The following is a 16,024-nucleotide window of genomic DNA, read 5'->3' as shown; positions in this document are numbered from 1 at the left end:
TAAAGACATGAGCATAGTAAAGGTCACATTTTAAATGAAATTGTGTAGATATAACAGATTGCACACGTATTTTCACTCCACATCAGAGTGAAATTTTACGAAACAGAACGGTAATGAAAATTAAAGAAAAAATAAACTTGAATATGTTTGCATCTTTAAAAATTGGGAACTCAGATGATCATCACACAGGGAGTCCATGTATGGAGGCGGGAAAAGTTAGTAAGGTCTCAGGTGTTTTCAGTATTAGTTTGAATAGAGGAACCTATATGTGCTTTATGGATTTCAAAAACATATTGAAGTCACATTAAGTCTTCTTTATAGTGCCAAAAACATGAGTGTAAAGCAAGCTTTTATCTGTATGGATATCTGTGGGAATTTCTTGGAGATATTCAAGTACTATTCTGCTGGAAATGTTACATTCTTATTGTTTTGCCATTTAGGTATACAATATGAAACAAGACTCTCTTGTTACTGAGAAAAGTATTCAGCCTCAACTGGAGTACTATGGAGTGGAATATGGAGTAAACAGTTTAAAATAACCGCACAATGGTATGTATTTTGCTAGTGCAAAGTAGCTTTTGGCTGAATCAGAAGAAAAAAGTTGCAGTATGAATAATTTCAGTAAAGGCAAATACATTGTGGTGGCACAGCAGGTTTAGCCAGTTCCTGCTCTCTGGGGGACCTGGGGTTCAAGCCCTGCTTGAGGTGCCTTGTGATGGACTGGCATCCTGGCCTGGGTGTGTCCCCTCCCCCTCCAGCCTTGCGCCCTGCGTTGCCAGGTCAGGATCTGGTTCGCCACGTCCCCACTTGGAACAAGCGGCTTCAGGCAGTTCGCGTGTGCAAATACATCGCTTTTACATTCCTTTCCGGTGTTGCACATGACAGACAGTCAACAAGAAATATTGCTGTACCAGCACTTCTGCCATTTCATTAATTCATAGCTCAGCGATGAGATGTCAGTGTCACTGGCCAAGGCTCAAGATTCTTTCATTTATATCTGTTCTTTTAGGTTAAATTTCCTAGCTGTTGCATTTTAGTGTCTATACTCTGCTTTTAATACTGCACACGCCAGTTTCAGACACCATGCAAACACTTACCCCACCCGCAGAAAAGATAACCTTTGATTTTTAGTTGTAGCTAAATAATTTAATCGATCTTATCAGCTCGGAGATCTCAGTTTATTGAGCTAGAGCTTTGCTTCATGATTAAATTATTATCACACATTGCTTTTCAGCCCCAGGGTCTGTGTTTACCTTAGCGACTCAGGCTGGCAGTAGTCGAGATAAAGCGAGAATCAGAACGTGCAGAGCTTTGGCCACCCGCATAATGGTTTCAGGGAAATGCGGAGAGATTTGCTAGAGGAGGTAAAAGCGTACAGCAGGTGCCCAGTTGGTGCTTTACTCCCATCCTTGGTAGCAATTCAATAAGTCACTGTCCGCTTTCTACGCTCCTCCTGTACGAGCTCAATGGCGTGTTACCACTAACTGGCGCGTTCAGCAATTATATCGTGTGCCGATCGGTTTCCGTACCCTTGCACCAGTCTTTAACTGTCAAAATCGTAAATGGTGCAGTTCTAACGCTCAGCCATTTTTTTCTGGCCACTTCCACCAGAGCAAATTACTTTATTTCAATTTTTTAATGATTCGCCCAAATTAAGGTTGCATAATGCATTAATTATGAAACATGTTTTCACAGCTGAGCAGTCATTACATTAATTTTAAAGAACTTAATGATTTTATATCCACAGTTGCCAGTCCCATTTAAGTAAAGCATCTGCTGCAGTACACATAAAATTATTATTTTTTTTTATTTAGCAGTTTTAGCTGAGTACCCATATAAGATCTTGCAGCTGTCAGTTGTTTAATCATATTTCTATTGATGCAGCAGCCTTGTGTGACATGACACCTTGTCATAAATTCCCAGTATTTTATTGGGATGCTACCGAGTGTTGGCTGTGCATAGTGTACACTTTCCGTGGTTACACTCTTCACATCTTCCCCGAAAAAACCCTGTAGTATATAGCCTGGTGAACCCTGTGAGTCATTTAGGATACATCATGCAGAACACAATCCTTCACTTTTATTGCACCTAGGTTTCCTCAGAATGTAGCAGCACTGAGTGATTGCAAAGGGGACCCAAGAAAGCTCTGGCAGACATGATAGAAACGTCTGACTCGGTTTGTGCTGAGCATCAGCAGACGCGCGCAAGGCTTTGCCAGCAGGAGTGTGCGAGCTCCCGCATTACCTGTTTACGTGCATGCATGTATTTAAAAATGATAGGAAAAAGCTTTGCGCTGCTATCTCTGCCAGCGGATGTTGCACTAAATACTAAGAACAGAGGACCAAATAATATTGCAGCCCGTGTTCCTTAAAAATATCCTGTATTACTCACGTACGGATCAATTGCTGCAAAAAGACGCCGTTGAATAAAAGCCTGTGGTCTTTCCTGATTTTTAATGACAGATAGCTATTCTGCTATTTTTCTCAAGGACACCAATGTTTTTGGAGGCTGCTTTGTACATGTAGACATATGTAGCCAAAAAACTACATATGCAGAGTTTTTATCATATCAGCTGACGCCTCTCTCCAAAGCAACCTACACTGTTAAGCTACAGTATAGAATTATTCACCCTCTTCCAGAAGTGGGTCATTTTTATCCATTTTTCTAAGCTGACACTTAGAAATCCAGAGGCACATGCGGTATCTATTTGTATTTATATTTTAAGTAGTAAAGTACGTGAAGAAGTGGTCAAGGTCTCTATTGAGTCTCATATAAATTGTGTCTCAGGCAGTGTGAATGCATCTCTAGCGCTTTGAAGAGGACAATCTCATCTTCACATATAATAATCTTATTCTGCATTTAGTGCGATTCTCTACCTTTTCATTACAATATAGTTTATAAGGGCGGGCTATTGATTCATTCTCATGCAAGTGTCAGTTTAGACCTTAACAAAACTCTCAACTGAGTTTCATGTGATCCTCCTAAAACTGCAGAAATTAACAGGAAAAAGGAAAAGTTCAAAGACAAGTAAACCAGCACCATGGGAGCAATATGCATAACCTTCAAAAGACACTGAGGCAGAGAGACTCAATTAGAATATTGATCAAACATTTTAAGTGAGCTTTACAGGGAACTTCAGGATATTGGCATCAACAAATCCCAAGCCATTTAGTCATTTAGCTAGAATACACAGCGAACGCACATCTCACTTTGCATTGCTATTTTTTGATTCCTTTATCTAAAACCACTTCTAATTTCTATTTTTCCGCTACGCAGGTCGCAAAACTGCTGCACGGGAAAGACCGTTGCCACATCGAGTTGATATGCGCTTTAAAAAAAAATGCCGTCAAATCTTCCGGAAAGATTTTGGCAACGCCGTGCATATACACAGTGACGTTTGTGACATGTCTGATTTACACTCAATTTCCGACATCATGAATCCATTTGTTTTTGCATGAAAGCGTTTTCCCCTCTCTCATAATCTGCATAAGAGATCAAATAGTTATAATTACCGAACATTCTTTCATCGCCAGCGCTGCAACCAAAAAAAAACCATCTACATTAAATATGTTTTGAAAGGACCGGTGCAGGAGAACTGAATGTGATGTTTAAATCTGTCTTAAGATGAAGTAAATGGTAAATGACCTTCACTTAAACGCAAAGAATCAACCATAGCTGCACAAATGCGCTTGTACCGCCCCGAAGAGAAATGCATGATCTTCAATTGCAATAGGCCTGTCTCAGCTACTATATGTCACAACAGAAAATGCTTTTTTTCTGACATTTCCCCCTGGAATAGTATTAGACATGTTTTGTCTCTTGCAGCAAAAAAGGATAGAAGCAGCAAAGATGTCTTGCTCTGTGACTGGGAAGAGCAGATAGTGGATGTACAGACACACACGGGATGCGACTCCTCCGCCAGCACTGGGTGGGGGGGGCCGGGGGAGGGGGGTGCTCTACATTTGCAGAGCACTGGCATCAGGTTGGTGCCAGGTGTCAGCAGCGGGCGTTACCGTGAAACCTTTGAAAAATGAGCACATTAAGGCCAAATGACTGTGAACATAACTGCTCAAATAACTGCATATTCATGTCGCAGATTTGCAATATTAAAAAAACACATATGCAAATAATAAGCTGACTGAGCCTGTCTGCTTTATATCATTATTAAAGCCGTACTCACCAGCTAAATTCAGATAAAAGATGAACACCGGCACTGTGCCAGCCTATATTACGCTAACATGCATTACACCCTGTAGAAACGGCAAGGGTTTAATCACCTGCTAAGTAATGGCTGCATGAAGACTGCATATACATTATCATGTTTGCAATGTTTGTAATTTTGCCGTTTAATAAAATTTGCACTGTGCACCTTGATGTTTAAGTTTAAACAATTGCAGTGGTTAAAAATTGAACGCTCAGAATGTAAGATTTAATAAACAGTAAATTATTAAGCGACCACCTTTCTCGGAGAGACAGGCAACTGCGGAGAACGAGGTGTGAAAATCCAGCTTCGTCTGGCCCGTCCGCCTTCTGCCAGAGGAAGATGCAGCGTTTCAGCCGCCACTCCCCCTGGAGTACAGCGGGAGGGCAACGACTTTCCTGCTGAGACAAGCCACAGGCGCAGAGGTGTGCCTGACTCCATCGCGACTGAGCCGCTCGGCCTCCTCCCACAGATTTGCGTGCTTGCGGCTCTGTTTCGGTTTGTCGTGCCTGAAACCGCGCTGGTGTGCAATAGGACTGGGCTTTCGGCTTTGAGGCGTGCTGCCTGGTGGCCAGAGCAGCTCTTTGTGGTATTATTGATTGCTCCACCCAGGCATATTTCACCACCCTGGGCTCGTCTTGCCACGGGAGTCTGTTTGCCCCTTAATTGTAATTGCACAGCATTCAGCAATGTGGGTGGAAAGAGGCAGGGGTTGGAGCGGGTGGGTTGGGGGGGTCTGCGAAGGGAATGCGTCACGGATGCTGTGCAGATTCTGCAGATGAAGCTATTCTCGCCGCGCCTCTTTGCACCTTTGCGCGAACATCAAGTTGGACGCCAGCTGGTTCCTGTCGCTGGAGATGCACAGTCACCTCTATTCTGCCAGTTGAGGCTTCTGAAAACCTACTTTCTATCCCAGATGCTGTTTGGGTTCTAGTTACAGAGCATTACGCACACACACACACACGCACACACACACACACACACATTGGCCGAAGCCACTTGTCCCGAGCGGGGTCTTGGCGAGCCGGAGCTGGAGGGGGAGGGGACACACCCAGGGCGGGACGCCAGTCCATCGCGGGGACCCCAACAGAGACTCGAACCCCAGAACCCACCAGCAAGCGGGATCCGGCCAAGCCTGCTGCGACACCGCGCCCCCTATAGAGCATTAGTTTGCCCCAAAAACACTTCATAAAGCTGGAGTCTTACACTTGTATGCATTTCTGTACTGTGCGATTGTACTGGGTTTCATATTAGGCCGCAGGTGTAACTCTGACTGGTTAAAAAGATACATTTTTATTCCAGCATTATTTCTGGAACTGGGGCACAGAGAAAAGCAATTTCAGTAAAATACAAGACCAGAACAGTCTCAGAATATAGGTATTCTGATAAAAATGTTTAGATGGACACGGTATATCAATTACATTTTCGTTCAGACATACCGTATGTCGCAGTACCTGTCCATTTAGAAGCCTTCATGAAATGATCTTTACACTGCAAGGCGAACGTGTAATAACTAGGTAGCAGTAAACTAGTGCACTCATTTGATATTATGGTAAAATACTCTTGTGTGCGTATCTATGACCTAAATTATCACCTGTCTGCACTCTTGGGTCCAAACATTCTATGAAAAACCCCATATCATTTAGTTTAAAAAAATCACAATGCTCATTATTAATGTGTTGTTTTGTTTTCCCATCCTTCCCCCACTGGAGTAGGTCACTAACGCTCATCATCATTTACTTAATTTCTCACCCAGTTGTTGTGTGGATTGAATGATTCCATCCACTATGTTTGTTGCTCGCCTGAGTGAATCGTGATTTTTCGGATGCAAGGTAATGTGGACAGGTTCTGCTGAATGAGTGATGAGAAAAGTGCAATAAAACCTGAAAGAAACATACATTGTTCTATCCAAAAATGATTCTGCCAGGGATATATTGATCAGCTGTTGTTTGTTTTCTCACTTGCAGGAATGTCATTTTATGTCACTAATGGTATATGTATTTGATTTACTTAAGTCATACTTGAAAGTAGCCATAGTCACCGATCGACCACCAGTCTTCTGAAAGGACAAGGACAATGCACTAAGCTTTGTTTTACACATTTCACTTTTTTCTATTTTTCGTGCAGTTGTGCTGTAACGTCAGGGGGGCGTGGTGGCGCGACGGGCTTGGCCGGGTCCTGCTCTCTAGTGGGTCTGGGGTTCGTGTCCCGCTTGGGGTGCTCTGTGATGGACTGGCGTCCTGTCCTGTCCTGGGTGTGTCCCCTACCCTCCGGTCCTGCGTCCTGTGTTGCCGGGTTAGGCTCTGGTTCGCCTCAACCCCGGTTTCAGACAGCATGTGTCCGATGTAACATATGGATTTTAACCCTGAATACCCCAGGGCCTAGCAGTGCAAACCAGAGGAGCTTTTCTGCCATGGGCAGCCTACAGCAAGAATTGAACAGCTACCCCCGTGCTACCACCAACACGACCCCTGGGGAATGCCAGCCTGCCCCCATGCTGCTCCCTGGTGCAGCCTGGAAAGAACACAGGTGAAATTGACTTGTGCCTGATTGATTGGTGTTGTGTCGCACCTGTCACTCCATTTCACACGCTCCCGATGGCAATGCAGACACTCTGCCGGGGGCAGCCCATAGTGATAATTGAACGCTGTGCTTCCACACCTAAAGCGCAGATCTAAACCGCATCATGAACAGGCCAAGGCCTCTCCGAAGAGGCTGCTATGAGAGTCTAACTATCTGAATAGCATGCAGATTTGTTTCTTCATTTTTTCAGTTCATTTGATTTGTGTTTATTTATTGAAGCGCTCGGCTCTTGCGGAGTAATTCCATGACAAACCTCCAGGTGGATCAGAAATAGCAATATCAGATGTCAAAAGGCATTTACATGAACATCCAAGAAGGAACTGCCAAGACTCGTTTTAAGCTCTGCGTTCCAAGTCACTGGAAATTGTTTCAAGGAGTATGGAAGGGAGCAGACTAATCCCAAAAGTGAAGAAATACTTTAAAATATTCAGTTTGGACTACACAGTGTATGAATGAAAAGCTGCATGAGATGGAATCTGACCAAATTTGTCTTTCCTCTGACTGCAGCGGTAGGAGACGAAAAGACACCTTGGGGCAGGATAGTAAATAACGCAAAAGCAGATTTAACACCAAAGACTGGAGTCTCCACAGAGGCATTAAATAACTTTTTTAAATGATCTACGGGGCGTCATGCATCGCCGATGAATGAATTAGTAGTTTATGAGGATCCTTAAAAGGCTCCCGTTCCCATCATGATGTTCATTTAAATGCAAGACGGTGTTGCCCTGTTCCCCGGTGTTCCGATGTTCTCACTTTCCCAAGATAAGCTGAATTGGCGAAGGAGCCGACAGTATCAGTTAACTTAAGATTCTTAAGCCTAATGACATTGCAGGGGTTGTAAGAATTTCAGGGGCCTCCAAAGCATGGACCGTGTCTGCAGTTTAGGCACAAAGACTTGTAGGCTGAAGGTTGCTGCTTCCAGCCTCCCGAATGTCCTTCCTGTAATGTCTGCGAACAAGGTGCACGACCTTGGCGTAAAACAGAAATTACATGAAGAGGTAAAACTTGGAAATCGCTTTGGAGGCGAGTGTCAGCTAAGCGAACTGGGAAGAATAAAGGTTTCGTTTTGTCATTCAAAGTATGTTTGCACAAAGACGCAATACCGCTCTGTCTGTAGACACAAACTCTCAGCGGTGTCCCTAAACAGGAAGGGCGGAATGCCTGTTCCGAGTGGTACCTTTACTGCGTCTGCCAAGTGACTCCCGCACAAGGAGAGAATACTCAGAGGAGGCAAACTGCTGCTTTCTACAACACGTGGTAATTAATTCGTGTTGACATTTCAGGGCTGAATATGTCAACATTAATTTTAGGAGGCTTTTTAAGCCCCTCACACTGCTGTGTTTCATTCCCTCACTATCATGCCACCTTGCTCCGCCAGCTCGTTGTCAAGTAGTCAGTTCCAGAAAACCTTGTAAAGCAGCATAGAAATATTGAATACTTGCAGCAACTCTATGCCTATAACACAGTTATTATACCCGCATTCATATCCTAGTTAGAGCAAAAATGCTTGTTTAAGAGCATCCACAGGAAAGACTCATATGGAATGTTCTTTTTAGAGTCATGGATAGAAGGTTATGTAGCACCAGGGGGCATTGACTTGAGCCTTCCACCAGACGCTTAACTCACAATTGCTAAATTCAAATATCTGGACGTATAATAGTGTAAAACTGCAAGCCGTTTTGGACAATATCTGTCAGGTAAGCAATAGTATAATAATTCAGGTCAATGTGTGTAAGAACTTAGTCTGACATTGAAACGGTGGTGATTTCGACAGTGAAACGCTGCACACCGGTTCATTGTAAGCCTAATGTGTATTTGGTAAATTGTTACGTAGACTGAGACAATCACCTAAATACAAATACAGGAGAAGCATCGCACATATTCAGTAGAAGCTGAATACCTTCAACGACACGTCTATGTCATAATGTTCATACCTCCAACGCCAGTGTCCTGCAAAGACAGTACACTTTGTTTATTTGCTATGTACATGACCGTTTCGCTGCTCTGCAATTTCCTTTTAAAGGAATAATAAAAATCCAGTTGTTGAAACTGGACCCGCTTCCATTCTGAGACATCTCCACATGGACCTCTGCATGTGACAACAATGTTTAATAAGAGCTCCTTACGGACTCATAATTTTGAAATCTAATTAACACACTTTCCACTATAAATTTACTGGCGAAAAGCGTCTTAAGTAATTTAGCAAAATCCCTTTCTTTGTATAAACAAAGAGTGTCCCTAGTTTTGAGCTGGAGATGAATAAATGTGGCACGGTTCTGGTACATCCATTTGGCCCGCACTCGCGTTGGCCCGGTATCAAATAATTACGCGTGTCTCCATCAGCCATTACTTGACAACTGGGCATGATAATCACAGAAACATACCCAAAGGTACACCATCATGACAGCAGTAATGGTCTCCTGTGAGTGTTAATACCTTCATAAAAGTGATTATTCTCTGCTTGTATTGAGTGCTGAGTATTGAAACGCAGCGTGGACTTCATTCCATTGTATAGTCACAGTCGAGAGATGTGAGAGCTGCGTTTTCAATGCTCCCCTAATCACCCACACAAGTGATTGCTTGAATGCAGCTGCCTTCCGTTATGTATTAATTGGAGTAAAATGTTGAATATTCCCAAGGTCCCTTTTTCTCTTTGCCTCCTTCTCATGCTCGCTCCAGGAGGCCGTCAGGTGGCTCCGTGGCCCCGCGTGGCCCGGCGTGTCCCTGCTAGAAATGGCAGAGGTGTGAAAATCTCTCCCAGACAGAGCAGAGAGCAGAAGGGAAGAGAGGAAATCCTGGAGCAGATGATGACGTCCTAACCTTCTCATATGAGATAGTTTCAGCGAAAAGCATCCCTGCAGCGAGGAGTGAATGGTTTTCTCCTGGAGATGCCAGTCAAGCAGGATCCCGTGTCTCAGACGTGGTCTGCAGTGTCTGCATTGCACACCATGGGCCAGGCTCATCAGCAAGCTGAAGGTCCAATACCACCGATGATAATTAAAAGACTGTAAAAAGCTAATTACGGTGTGGCAAATTGGATTGATTAAGTTCACCATGATGCTAACTTAAGTGTCTTTGTCCTCTGTGCCTGTTTTGGTAAATTACTTCTGAAATTGGACTTGAATCTTCAGCTGCCCAACCTCTCCGAGACCAAATTTCGAAAAGCAGCTTTTCGATGCGCTGTCCATTTTTGTGCACAAATATCCCAGTCGTTTTCTTCCATCGAGGGTTTCTTTTTAAAGTTCTCGTTACAGATTTGTGAGAATATGGAATATTTTTTATTTATGACAACGCATGCCAGATTCACCGAGTTACTAAAAATGTCAGCAGCACCTTTTAAACACAAAATTTGCCAGTCAGTCATTTTATTTTCTCCCAGACACTTCCAACGGCTGATCTCGCTGTTCTTCTTCCTCGGAACAAGAGGCTTCATCGCAGACCAGCTGAGTCAAAGCAAGGTCTCCTCTAACCTTCCTGAAATTTCATACCGACGTCGTGACCGAGGAGCAAAGTACAAAAAATTCCGTAACCATCTGTTATTTGAGTAAACCGGCCCCTGCTGGACGTAATCCTCACATACTGTGTGAATGAATTAAATTTACGGCTAGAGCAAAGCACCCCCATCCCATTGCACCCTGCCTCTTCGCATCTCTGCCAAATGAGCCGGCCAGTCGACTGAAAGCTGGCCAAACAGAGGCACACGGCAAAAGGCGACATTTAAATTTCCACCTCTGACAAGCCCAGTGGTGCGTCCCACTATGTGGTTCTGTATCCAAGTCTTATTAAAGGCTAACCGTGTAGCACCTTTGCTTATACAACAATACCGGAAAGGAACGAACGAAGACAGGTCCGTTTTCTTGCTAAATCTGTGCAATTTGACTTTTTCTAGCCTGCGCATTTCTCGTGTGTTTTATGCAAACGCATATTGATTTTTGTGACTGAAAAGCCAGTAAAACTCCAAGTTCTGCAGTGTTTCATTTGTCAGGGTAATCTATGTGTCTATGCCTGTGTTTTATTTGACTCTCCCTCCTCCATCACACCCTCCTACTCCACCCCATAAGATTTTATTATATTTTAAAGATAATCTATTTCTTTTCATTCTCTTGATTTCATTCCCTACCTTCAGACGTCTGGAAAACCCTCGGAGCCAGGTGGTGCCGTATCATTCCAGTACCATCACAAAGGTATAAAAATGTACAATAGACACATTACAATAGAGATTAAAAAAAAAAGAAAAACTGAGTACATTTAAAAGCAGAACTAAAAGCGAACAGTTTTCAGTGAAATACATGGAATATCTTTTTTGAGATAAAGATAACAACGTCTTGTATAAATTATGCAAAGCAGATGCCAACAACCTAAACTTCACTCATGTTTCGAGGGTCAGGAAACACGAGGGGTGAGGCCCCGTCCCAATCCATATACAAGAAGAGTTCGCAATAGCTGTAAAAACCTTTTTCGTAAACCGCTGCTTGCATTAAAACAATAACGCAAACATTATAAATAAACCTGGCAGATGACTTCTTTGTGGCGTATACATCGATAGGGGAGAGCGTTCCACATTACTGTTACCTTCTCACCTCGGTTTTCCGGTAATAACCCTGCAGGACTTCAGAAAACGCATCCAAAATGGCACCTGAGCTACAATTTCACTCTTCACACTTCGGTACCATGATCTCCCATCCTGCTCTCCCTCACTGCTGCTACGTTTCATGTAAAGTGTGTACAAGCATGTCTCCTGGACATGCGTATTTACTAAGCCAACAAATAACACCACTGCTTGAAGGAAACACGGCAAAGGAAAGCACTCTCACCAGAGCTGAGGGGGAAATCCGAAAGTGTCTCTTCCGTTCTGCCGGGGTAGATTTGAAGTCCCAGATGCCCTTGAGTACCGGAGAGAGATTGACGACTCCATTGAAGAGATGCTCGTGTGGAAGTGCACACATTAACGCAGATAAAGTCCACGGTGGAAAAAGTTCCAAAACACACAGCGCTACAGTCGAGTTGCGCACTTGTGTCTATATTCGCCATTGAATCCTCTCCAGATGTAACGCTGCATGTTGGCAGAGGCACGTGCACATGCACTTAGACACATAGACACGCGCGGGTGCACACACGCTACTGGGCTGAGGGAGAGAGCTGAAGAAGGAGGAGGACTTGGAAAGAACCAGGTGGAGGGAAGAACCGCAGCTCACTGTATGGCAGGGATGAGGGAGGTGGGAGGAGGAGAGGAACAGAGGAGGCATGTGGAGAGATGCTGCATGGGCCATCGTGAACAGAAGGAGCAGAAAAATAAAATGAGTGTTTCACCAGAGCTGGTCCTGGAGAGCAAGGAGATGTCGATGGAGGGATGTGAGGGAGACCAGGGGCAGCTGGTAGCGCAGTGGTTAGTCCTGCTGCCTTTGGACCCAAAGGCTGAAGGTTTGACTATCACCTCCAACTGTAGTACCCTTGATCAAGGTACTTACTCTAAGTTGCTCCAGTAAAATTACCCAGCTCTAGGATGGCTAAATAATTGTAAGAACCTTAACGTTGTAAGCCACTTTGGAGAAATGCGTCAGCCAAATGAATAAGTATAACGTGAGCCTGTCATAATCCTGAACCCATGGTTATACACCGTTGCCCCACCACACCTTCCATCCTCCCCTTCACTAACTTCATAAGCCGTCCCTCCCACAAAAAAACATGCCGTTAATTAAAGACCCTGTTTTGCAACGGCTGGTACAGATAATGGCTTAAGAAGTTAATGAGGTGTACAAAGTAAAGGGAGAAGATAGATGGTCATTGTCAAGGCTGTGCGCGTGGAGGCAGGTGAAAGGTAGGCCAGTGTGGGTTCTCTGATGCAGAACGTTTGTTACTGTCAGTCACCGACTGTCAACGGATAATCCATTGTTACCCAGGATCTTCCAGAATAATTCCCTCGGCGAACATCACGTGGACAAGGAATAATTCCCCGCAGTGAACTTCTCGCGGACAAGCTTACGGACAAAAGCAAAGCACAGGCAGTTTCAGACACGTCAGGCGGCGTCGGTCAAAATGCCGCCCGCGAGCCGACAGGTATAATTCGTCCTTCCTCCCCTTGGCCGCTGTTCAATTAAACTGTCAACCATTCCACCTCCGCAGACAAAGACGTTAGCGAGACAGGAGGAAAGTAAAAGAAATCCGACAGAGAAGCCCCCGGTCATCTCGTCTCATCTACGCTCATTTCCTTCCTCACCGTTTTGAAGCCCTCAGGAATCTGCCCCATCCCTGATTTAGTTTAGCAGATTGCTCTACATTATATTAAGTGTTATTAAACTGCAGCAAAGCTGTCAATAATTATGGCACAAAGTACATCACAACGTGGCAGACGTCTTGACAATTAAACCCTGGGGATGAGCTACGCTTGCCTATCAGCTCCAAGCTGTAACATACAGTATGGTTCACACGATAAGAGGAGCAGCTGCAAGTGGAAATGCAGTATTTGACTGATTTTGCGTACGATTATTCAATTTGTTCAGCGCAGAGACAATGTATAAGAGAGCTTGGCTGCCAGCAGACTTTGCACCAAACAGAGAACATGCAGCAGTGCATAGGTTCACTGTGCATGAAAATTAGCGCTGTCAGATCAAAGAGAAAGGACATTGCCTTCATATTTCCTCAGACCCTCGGACATTTAAGCAGTGACATGAAAGCTAACTATCATTCGAGAGTTCTGGATCCGAAACTTGTGGGGAAAAGGCAAAATTGTGCAGAACATTCTAAAGCAAGGATTCTTACTTTCAAATATTAGAAAGTTGAAGGTCATAACTTTGATATACTTGGGAAATATTTTCTTCTTTATTGGAGAACAGGAAGACTTGCACACGGGAAGCGAACTTCACCCAGACTATATTCCGTCCTCCAAATCTAATTATCCGGAATAATGTTGCTGGAGCGATAATAAATGAACCGAACCCTCGTTTAAAGGAGCTGAAGTGACCAAGATTTGCCTTGTGATTTTTTCGCCAGTGCACGATAACAAGCTGCAGAGTGATATTTTCTTAGGAGTTTTTCTCTATTGCAGAGGAAAAACACAGAGAAAAGACTTAAGCCATTATTTCAACTTAGGAGGACCTCACCCTAAGCAAAATTCATCTGAACCACTGTGAGTAAGAGAGAAATACACTGCTCTGGTAGCAAAGTGTTTCCACATGCATTCTCCTATAGGCAGGCACACGTACGGAGACACTGATCTCTAGGATCAGTGAGATTTAAAAGGCTCACGCTTTAAAAATTATACGTTTCATGTGCTTAAGTGAAATGGCCTAGAGAGACAGAATGAGCCACAAAGCTGTGGAGTAAAAGGCTTGAGCCAGGGAGCACAGCAGCTCAGTGGGCGAAGGTCCTGCTCCCCAGGTGCACACACTAACTCCCGCAGCTTAGATAATAGCCAGTGTCACTTAGTGTTGGGGACCAGGAGCCCCCAGTTCGAGGCTGGTGTAGTGCCTGCGGGTTGCTGCTGGTGAGGAGCGCATTGCTTGTCCGGTGTGATCTGCAGCATGGAAAGATGCCAAGTTGGCAGGGGTGAGAAATCAGTGTGAGACAAAGAGTCAGGCCAGAAATAAAAAAACGAAAAGACCAGACTTCATGAAGGAAACAGGGTTTTTTTTTTCTTTTCTTTTTTTTTAAATTGTATTTACAGTACCAGTCAAAAGTTTGAGTACAACTAAGCAATCATGGCAATATTCTTGAATGGGACAAAGTGGGCAGAAGAGTGAAAGCAAAGCAACCCGCAAGTGTCCCGCATCTCTGGAAGATGCTGCGGAAGAGCTGGAAAGGCATGAAAAAGCTTTCCAGCAAGTGGACGTTTGTAACTACATACTGCAAAGTGTCATGGAAGTCCTTATTTCCAATGATTTCCCAAGCATTATATCCCATAAAAGAGGCAGATTAGGAAACTTTTCATTTGAAAGAAGGGAATTAACCCTTTAATGCTCCGGTATATGGAGATGCTGAACCCGCTGACTGTTTGCTCCAGGGGACAAACTTGTGAAGTGACCTCCCGGCTAGCGTTCTGCTCCGCTGTTTTACGGTCATGTCGGGTGTATGAATTCGCCTTGGTCTCTCGAGAGAGCGGGGTTCGTTTTGTTCACCAGCCCCAAGGCGAATCACATTTCATCACAGATTCAGTGAATCTGATGATTGAGTCAGTTTGGACTCAACTGAGCCAGAACCGCTGAGACAAGCCCGTAGTGTATTGCAACTTATCTAATGAGTCAAAAAAAAAAAAAAAAAAAAAACCCTGTGGCTGTTTTTAGTTGGACTAGTAAATCAAGGAAACAAGCATGATTTATTTGTAGGGACGGTTTTTCACGGCGCAGGGACACGTGGCAGTTGGACATGGGTAGAGATCAAAATGTGTGACAATTTCATGTGATATGACACTATTAGGTAGGTATTTCTAGAAAATACTGTACCTGGCACACTCTAAACGTGTGAGCTATATTAAGGTGATACTTGTATTTATCAGTAAGATTGGATCTAATAGTTTATATGTTGCTGTTCATGTCCATTTCCAACAACTGAATCAAGTCCTGCTGCAAATGTTTGGTCTGCAGCACGAGGGTGACGGCGTAATCTCCTTAAAGAATGATTACATGAAATGGTTCCATTAAAGAGGAGAGCTGGGAGTCTGTGAAGACCAGGCGGTGTGCTGTAATGCTGGCAAAGACGATACGCCGAGCTGAAGCGAAGGGGCACTCTCAGTAAGTAAGCCCATTCCCACAGCATTAGCTTCTCACAGGGATCGATGAGTCATCTGCTCATCCAGGAGATGTTCCAGGGTTCGGGGGCAGGCGAGAGCATCTCCATCCTTTGGCTGTGCCTCCCAGTGCTCTCATTTGCTTCACAGCGCCCATTATTTCTCCCGCTCTCACCTCTTATAACAAACGGCTTCGAGCCGACTGAGAGAATGCCATTCTTAATGTAACCTTGGAAATCATACATTTTTGACAGTTCGTTCTGAATCTATGCAGAAATTGTGTTAATAATGAATGAAAAAATCGACAGCTGCGTAAGCATTGATAGTTGTGTCAAGGGGGGCCGAGAGAAGCGGGACGGCAGGACCCGAGTGCGGAGTCGTTCGTCTGGATTCAGGGGATCAGGCAAGTTCTCGGTGTCTGGGACAAGCGGCTGGTCGGTCAGTCGACGGTCAGGGTCAGAGTGGGGATCCACGGGCGAGGTCAGGAGACGAAGCAAAGAGTCGGTTGAGCGGCGGTC

The 16,024-nt window shown here is 44.3% G+C and overlaps 1 protein-coding gene across 1 annotated transcript in view; it reads right to left on the bottom strand.

The window, feature by feature from the left end:
• Nucleotides 1-11,666, bottom strand: part of LOC108934600 (leucine-rich repeat and immunoglobulin-like domain-containing nogo receptor-interacting protein 1) — a 35,090-nt gene extending 23,424 nt beyond the window's left edge. The window contains exon 1 of the mRNA XM_018752534.2: nt 11,599-11,666. The gene's annotated coding sequence lies outside the window, so the exon portion shown is untranslated. The remainder of the gene's footprint in view (nt 1-11,598) is intronic.
• Nucleotides 11,667-16,024: the final 4,358 nt, after the last annotated feature.

The sequence above is a fragment of the Scleropages formosus genome, chromosome 11 (genome assembly GCF_900964775.1).
Source record: "Scleropages formosus chromosome 11, fSclFor1.1, whole genome shotgun sequence".
NCBI classification, from domain to species: Eukaryota; Metazoa; Chordata; class Actinopteri; order Osteoglossiformes; family Osteoglossidae; genus Scleropages; species Scleropages formosus.
Note: the sequence above shows the minus strand (reverse complement) of the source record. Positions and strands in the feature narration are given on the sequence as shown.